Genomic DNA, 7939 nt, shown 5'->3' with positions numbered 1-7939 from the left:
CATTGCACCGATCTTCGAAAAAGCATGGGGCTCCATGTGAAGTCGGGTGCCCGATGGTGTTATCCAAGCGGGTTGAGAAGAAAGAGAGTCCACCCAAACCATTGGCAGTGAGCGGTCCATGTCCCTACCCTCACTTATTCTTATGCATTGGGCTTTGGCGTAAAGGGTGGTTGGTTGGTTGAAGTGTGCACATCGTTCCCACTAGGGGTGTAACACCCCCAAATTCTAATACAAGAATAAAGCATAAATCAACAATCTTTCTTACTAACCATACTGAAAATAAATGCGAAAGCGAAATCAAAACTTAAACTATGGGTGTCACGCCACACTCGGGTCAACTCACTAAACCCAAACGCAAAGGCTAAAAGGTTCTATCTAACTATCAATGAATCTACAAACATTAAACAACCATAAATGACTAATCTCCAATATAATACATTACACAATCCACCAGTTCTAAAGTAATACCATCAGAAATATCACTATGCCTGTACAATGCGCTCTCAAAGCTAGCCACAGACTCCATTCCTGAAAACAATAAGATTTCAAAACGCAAACAACATTAGCATAAAAATGCTAAGTAAGGTCCACTTTGCCCTGTAAAATATGTACATTTTTAGTTTATACTTGTAAATAAGTTTTGAAACTCATATATACCACGATTTACAAAACATTTTAGCCAAAGGCTTCGATGGAACACTTTCAAAGAACATTTGACCAGATAAGAGGTTTTTCAATAGGAGAGAGGGAGACACTACAAGTACAACTCACACCAAAACAAGGGTTTAAGATCATTTATTCCCCAAAAGTACGCACATCAAACCGAAGACAGGTTTTTCTTAAAATACAACAATTGAGACTCTAGTTACAACACCAAGTAATAACAACTACTTTAAACCACGGCTTTTGTGAAGTAGTTTTCAAGTCAACGCATTAGATAAGATTCATAGTATATGAATCTCAAAATAGTTCTTTTTCCCAAGGATAAAATAGGCACTAGCCATAATACACTTAATCTCAACAAAAAAAATTCATATTACATAAGATAGTAGATTTCAAGATAAGAGTACTTAACATTCCAGACCATCATAACCATTTCATTATACTCAAAACAAGGCGTAGATAATATGATAAGAGTAAAGAGACAGGATCAAGAAATCTAGGAGATTGATATTAGAAAGTAAAACCAAAGGAAAGAAAAACAAGGGAATTCAAAGAATATCCCTCCAACAAGAATAAATTCTTGCCCACAGCTACTTAGAGCTAATTGTTCCAATTCTACTGGATGCCCCCTCTTCTAAGAGATGGTCCCTATTTATAATCTATTACCATATGTAAAATAAAGTAGGAGCATCAATTACTGATTACATAATATTTAATCCCTAATTATACTCTCCATAAAATAAGAAAGGATTTACATAATCAGTCAATCTATTATTCTATGCTTCCTTGTCACTATAATGATTTGATAACTTCCCTTTCCTGCTTGATTTGTATCATTACCGACCGCTAATGAAACAGCCTTGTCCTCAAGGCTGGAGTGCAAAGAATGGAGTTGTGTAACATGCCCGAGTTGTGACCCATGAAAAACATGGTGTGCTCAGTGAGTGCACTTAATTTTTGCAAAATTCTAAAAGGCCCATAATACCATGGAGCTAGCATTGCGTTAATACGACGTTGGATTGTAGAGTAGCAATGAGGTTGGAGCTTAAGCAACACATTGTTACCCTTAGCAAACACTAAGTCACACCTTTTGGCTTGGGTCATCTTGTCCCTGCGTTGTTGAGCGTGATTTAGATTGAACCAGAGTTGCTTGGCAAAAAAGGTTGCCAAGAGCTTTGGTGGTGAATTGATGGCATAGACCTGTGCTCGGTATTCATTAGCAAATTGATCGGGCTGACTTGATGAAGAACAATTGGTTGTTCAACAAGAGGGGTGGAGAGATCACTATTGAATTTGTCCATGAGTTCCACCTTAAAGTTCAATGTTGGGGTTTGTTGTTGTGACACATGGAATGTTGATCCTTCCTTACTAACAAAGGCTGTTGTGCCCTTCAATTCTTCACGTGTTTGTAGTATAGCAAAGGAATGCTCTTCTTGAGCAAGGTAGTCACTCGGATCAATCCCACTGAAGTTAGGAACTTGAATCCTCATGGTAGTGAGTTGGGGGCCAGTTGTGGTGGTGGGGTAGAGGATGGTAGTGAGTTGGGGGCCAGTTGTGGTGGTGGGGTAGAGGGATGGCTTGGTGGTGTTGGAATTTTCTATTGGGGATTCAATCTTGGAGCCAGCCTTGGTGACAAGACTGGATACGTCATGCCCATTACTATGCAGCCACAAGGTAACCACCTTGGTTAGTTTAGTGACGGATTCCTTCAACTTGGTGAGTTCTTGACACAATTTANTAAATTGTGTCAAGAACTCACCAAGTTGAAGGAATCCGTCACTAAACTAACCAAGGTGGTTACCTTGTGGCTGCATAGTAATGGGCATGACGTATCCAGTCTTGTCACCAAGGCTGGCTCCAAGATTGAATCCCCAATAGAAAATTCCAACACCACCAAGCCATCCCTCTACCCCACCACCACAACTGGCCCCCAACTCACTACCATGAGGATTCAAGTTCCTAACTTCAGTGGGATTGATCCGAGTGACTACCTTGCTCAAGAAGAGCATTCCTTTGCTATACTACAAACACGTGAAGAATTGAAGGGCACAACAGCCTTTGTTAGTAAGGAAGGATCAACATTCCATGTGTCACAACAACAAACCCCAACATTGAACTTTAAGGTGGAACTCATGGACAAATTCAATAGTGATCTCTCCACCCCTCTTGTTGAACAACCAATTGTTCTTCATCAAGTCAGCCCGATCAATTTGCTAATGAATACCGAGCACAGGTCTATGCCATCAATTCACCACCAAAGCTCTTGGCAACCTTTTTTGCCAAGCAACTCTGGTTCAATCTAAATCACGCTCAACAACGCAGGGACAAGATGACCCAAGCCAAAAGGTGTGACTTAGTGTTTGCTAAGGGTAACAATGTGTTGCTTAAGCTCCAACCTCATTGCTACTCTACAATCCAACGTCGTATTAACGCAATGCTAGCTCCATGGTATTATGGGCCTTTTAGAATTTTGCAAAAATTAAGTGCACTCACTGAGCACACCATGTTTTTCATGGGTCACAACTCGGGCATGTTACACAACCCATTCTTTGCACTCCAGCCTTGAGGACAAGGCTGTTTCATTAGGGTCGGTAATGATACAAATCAAGCAGGAAAGGGAAGTTATCAAATCATTCTAGTGACAAGGAAGCATAGAATAAGGGATTGACTGATTATGTAAATCCTTGCTTATTTTATGGAGAGTATAATTAGGGATTAAATATTATGTAATCAGTAATTGATGCTCCTACCTTATTTTACATATGGTAATAGATTATAAATAGGGACCATCTCTTAGAAGAGGGGGCATCCAGTAGAATTGGAACAATTAGCTCTAAGTAGCTGTGGGCAAGAATTTATTCTTGTTGGAGGGATATTCTTTGAATTCCCTTGTTTTCTTTTCCTTTGTTTACTTTCTAATATCAATCTTCACTCGGATCAATCCCACTGAAGTTAGGAACTTGAATCCTCATGGTAGTGAGTTGGGGGCCAGTTGTGGTGGTGGGGTAGAGGGATGGCTTGGTGGTGTTGGAATTTTCTATTGGGGATTCAATCTTGGAGCCAGCCTTGGTGACAAGACTGGATACGTCATGCCCATTACTATGCAGCCACAAGGTAACCACCTTGGTTAGTTTAGTGACGGATTCCTTCAACTTGGTGAGTTCTTGACACAATTTAATGTGTCCTGTTCCCTGACTCTTTTCTAATGCGTGAACTCTTGAGTCCAATTGTGTCATGTTGGTTGGCAGGTCGGACCAATTGATAAGAGTAAAGAGACAGGATCAAGAAATCTAGGAGATTGATATTAGAAAGTAAAACCAAAGGAAAGAAAAACAAGGGAATTCAAAGAATATCCCTCCAACAAGAATAAATTCTTGCCCACAGCTACTTAGAGCTAATTATTCCAATTCTACTAGATGCCCCCTCTTCTAAGAGATGGTCCCTATTTATAATCTATTACCATATGTAAAATAAGGCAAGAGCATCAATTACTGATTACATCATATTTAATCCCTAATTATACTCTCCATAAAATAAGCAAGGATTTACATAATCAGTCAATCCATTATTCTATGCTTCCTTGTCACTAGAATGATTTGATAACTTCCCTTTCCTGCTTGATTCGTATCATAATAGCTCTCCAATAAGGAAGTATCTAATACTTTCAAAACTCTATAATCATTTCATAATCATTTCTAGTCATTTCCAAAACATAGCGCTAATAATATATGCCAATCAAAGTATAATACTTTCTCAAAACATATGTTACTATATAAGTATTAATGATTTCTAAATAACATTTCTCACAAGATATACTTCTCAACATAATAATAATTTCAAAACATATATTTTTCTCTCATTTGTATTTTCAAAACATAATATAGATATGGAGAAAATCATAACTTCATATAGCAATATTCATCAAGTAATCATTTCAAGTATAGACTTTCTCATAAATCATTCTCAAAAGCATATATGTCAATAATCATGGATAGGGATGAATTCAAATCATCTTTTTCAAATATCAATATATCATAATAAACAAGTGGAGGTATCCCAATTATAGTCAATCACAAGTATGGAGATATCAATCTCAATCTCAATATCACAATAGTGGGGTAAGGACATCATCTAAGTGAAGCCCTAAGTGAACAACAACCCTCTACTGAACACAACACAACCCCCACTTTACCACAAGTGAAAACAGGACCACTACCTTAAGTGTGCACACCTCCTAACTGGGATTCCAAGCCCAACGGGTAGTAAACCAATCCTAGTTACCCATGATGATTTCTACTAGGTTACCCCTCAAATACTAACCTAGGATGATTTCTACCAGGTTTAATTCCAACATTTGGGCCTTAGCCCGAACAATTCACATCACAATCCAACAAAGAAATGGATAAACCTCCAAAATAAGTACATTTTTATATCATTCCTCCTAGATAGTACTCCCTCTGTCCCATTTTACCTATCCTATTTACTATTCATTGGTCAAACCAACTCTTTGGATTAAAAATTTTAAATATTAATTTTAAATATTAATGCTAAACTTAATATCATGAAAAATTGGATTAAAAATTACTTCAGTCAAGCCTCGTTAAACGAACCAGACAACCATTTTGGGACGGAGGTAGTAATATTCTTTCAAAATAGGTTTGCATAAATATTTTCATTCCCCATAGGCTATTACAAAATATAATTTCTCAAAGTCAAGTAGGGTGTATAACTCGATGATAGTCATAACTATAAGCGTAGAGTTTATTTCCAAAATAGTATTTATCCTCCAAATAGAATACATACACATACATATTTCAAAAATAGTATGTAACCTTCATATTAAAGTATATTTATATATTTAATCAAATAGGGTCACAAGCCCTTACTTTCTCAAATCCTTCAACAATGATAAATTTATATACACAAGAATAATTTTTCTCCAAAAACATATATATCCTCAAAAATAAATATACATATATATATGCATAGATATAAACATTTATATAAATTTAATGTAGATAAATCCTCCAAATAAGTATAGTTTATGTTCTCCAAAGATAATATACTTAGACATAATTAATTGTACATAAGTTTTCAAGTATTATACTCTCTCAAAATATTTATATGATATTTTCAAATATGGCAGCTAAGATTATCAAACTAAGAATTTTATCAACTATAAACCCTTTTTAAAATAATAGTTTTCTCAAAACATAACCCTTTAAAAATGATATAATAATTAATTCAACTAAAATAATATCAAGAAGTTAGATTAGCTTAATTGGAAAGGAATTTAATTTATAAATTAATCATGAGGTAAGGGGTTCAAACCTCACTTTGAACAAAATAAAACATTTTACAAATATAAAAAGAAGAAGGGTAACCCAGTTCCGTAGGCTGGTTTATTAGACCCGAAACGGAAACCAGCAGCTCCATTTCGAAATTTCAGCCCCAAAATCCACTTCAAACACCTCAAAACACAACTCCAAGAATACATCAACAATTCCAAACTTTAAAACATGAACATACACTATTTTAAAAGCAAAATAGCACCATATTAACACATTTTTATGGATTTAAAGTAGCAAAAATAGCCAATAATTTCAACAATAAAACTTAGGGCAAAATAGTTTGGACATCCATAAATCCTTACCTCCAAAGCTAAAGTTCCAAAAATCCATCTCTTAATCTTGTCTTCTACACCCTCATTTTCTTTTCTCAAGCCAAAACACCAACATAAAGGAGGAGATGACTAGGATCATCTTGCTTCTTGGAGAAGAATTGTGAAAGAAGAGAGAGACACACGAAGGAAAATATGTGGGAAGGAAGATGAGTTGTGCCTTTTATAGCTAGGATTATTTGATGGGGAAAATTATAATTATTAAATTTTTGGTTAGAAAATTATGGGTAGAGATTTGGGCTCATTAAAAAACTATTGGGCTTAGGAATATAAAATATATTTGGGCTCTAGACTTTGATATTTATAAAAATGATGTTAACAGACTCCTCTCAAATATATTTTTGATAGAATATTTTTAGATCATAAAATAGATTATTTAAAGCCTAAAGAAAAATAATTGATTTTAATAGCATTTAAACTAAAAATATTTGTGATTGAAAACTAAATTTTATTTTTGAAAGTGTTTGTATTAAAATAATATCGTTTATTTGAAATGATTTTACGGGGTATTACATTCTACCCCTTAAAATAAATTTACGCATTATAAGACGGTTTTGAATAATGACCGCCGTCTACAATGTACTTTATAAAGCAGTTTCGAATAATAACCTTTGTATAAAACAAATTTACGCATTACATATATACTTTATAAGACAGTTTTGAATAATGACCGCCATCTATAGTGTACTTTATACGGCGATTTTGAGTAATAACCGCTGTCGTAAGTCTTTATTAAAAAATAAAAATATATGTATATAGGCGGTTCTAAAATAGAACCTTCGTATATACATGTATATTTACTTTTTAAAAATACTTTATATGACGGTTCCACGGGCAAACCGCCGTATAAATATATTTTTAAATTTTTTTTTATAATTTCACAATTTTTAAATCTACAATATAAAATACAATAATATGCTATATATTAAATTTTATCAAATTAAAATGCTTACAATAATTCAATATTCAGAATAATACACTTAAATATATATAATAATAAGTATAACGATTACAAAAACATATAATCAATCCCAACTATCAAATACAATATATTAATAACTAAATAACAATTCACTCTCATCATGTAGATGTAATCCAAAAATCACAAAAACCTTTGCACCATAAATTTCTTATATGATCAATTTCTTCTTTTGAATAACTTTGAGTACCGAGGACCTACAAATTTAAAATCAATTTAAAAAGTTAGTATAATATAAAGAATTAAATCTAATTTTAAAAATATATTGAAGTGATCATTATTTACCTTTTCTAATCCTTCATCTAATTGTATTTGTAAATTTCAAACATATATTTCATCACATAATAACCACACTCAACGGATCCGGGTTGTTTCGGGCACTGCAACAAATTTAGAGTACAATACTAATGCAACAAAATAAACTATACTTAACATGCATTCTATATAAATATTAAATACATACTTGGCATTTAATCCATATCGTGAATTTGATTTTATTTGACTTCAGTTTCCTTTTTACTTGTAATGTTTTGAGTGCACTATTCAAATAAAAAAAATACATCTATTTAAATAAATGACATAACATAACATACTACTTTGCAATATATATAAAAATA

The 7939-nt window shown here is 34.0% G+C and overlaps 1 long non-coding RNA gene across 1 annotated transcript; it reads right to left on the bottom strand.

Moving 5' to 3' along the window:
* Nucleotides 1–237: 237 nt before the first annotated feature.
* Nucleotides 238–6447, bottom strand: LOC116030849. Its single transcript, XR_004100451.1, has 2 exons — nucleotides 6317–6447; nucleotides 238–528 (listed from the first exon to the last, which is right to left on the bottom strand). It is a non-coding gene; the product is annotated as an uncharacterized LOC116030849 (long non-coding RNA).
* Between the last annotated feature and the right edge of the window lie 1492 nt (nucleotides 6448–7939).

This window comes from Ipomoea triloba, chromosome 9 (assembly GCF_003576645.1).
Source record: "Ipomoea triloba cultivar NCNSP0323 chromosome 9, ASM357664v1".
Lineage (NCBI taxonomy): Eukaryota > Viridiplantae > Streptophyta > Magnoliopsida > Solanales > Convolvulaceae > Ipomoea > Ipomoea triloba.
The sequence above is the reverse complement of the archived record's forward strand: the minus strand, read 5'-3'. Positions and strand labels throughout refer to the sequence as shown.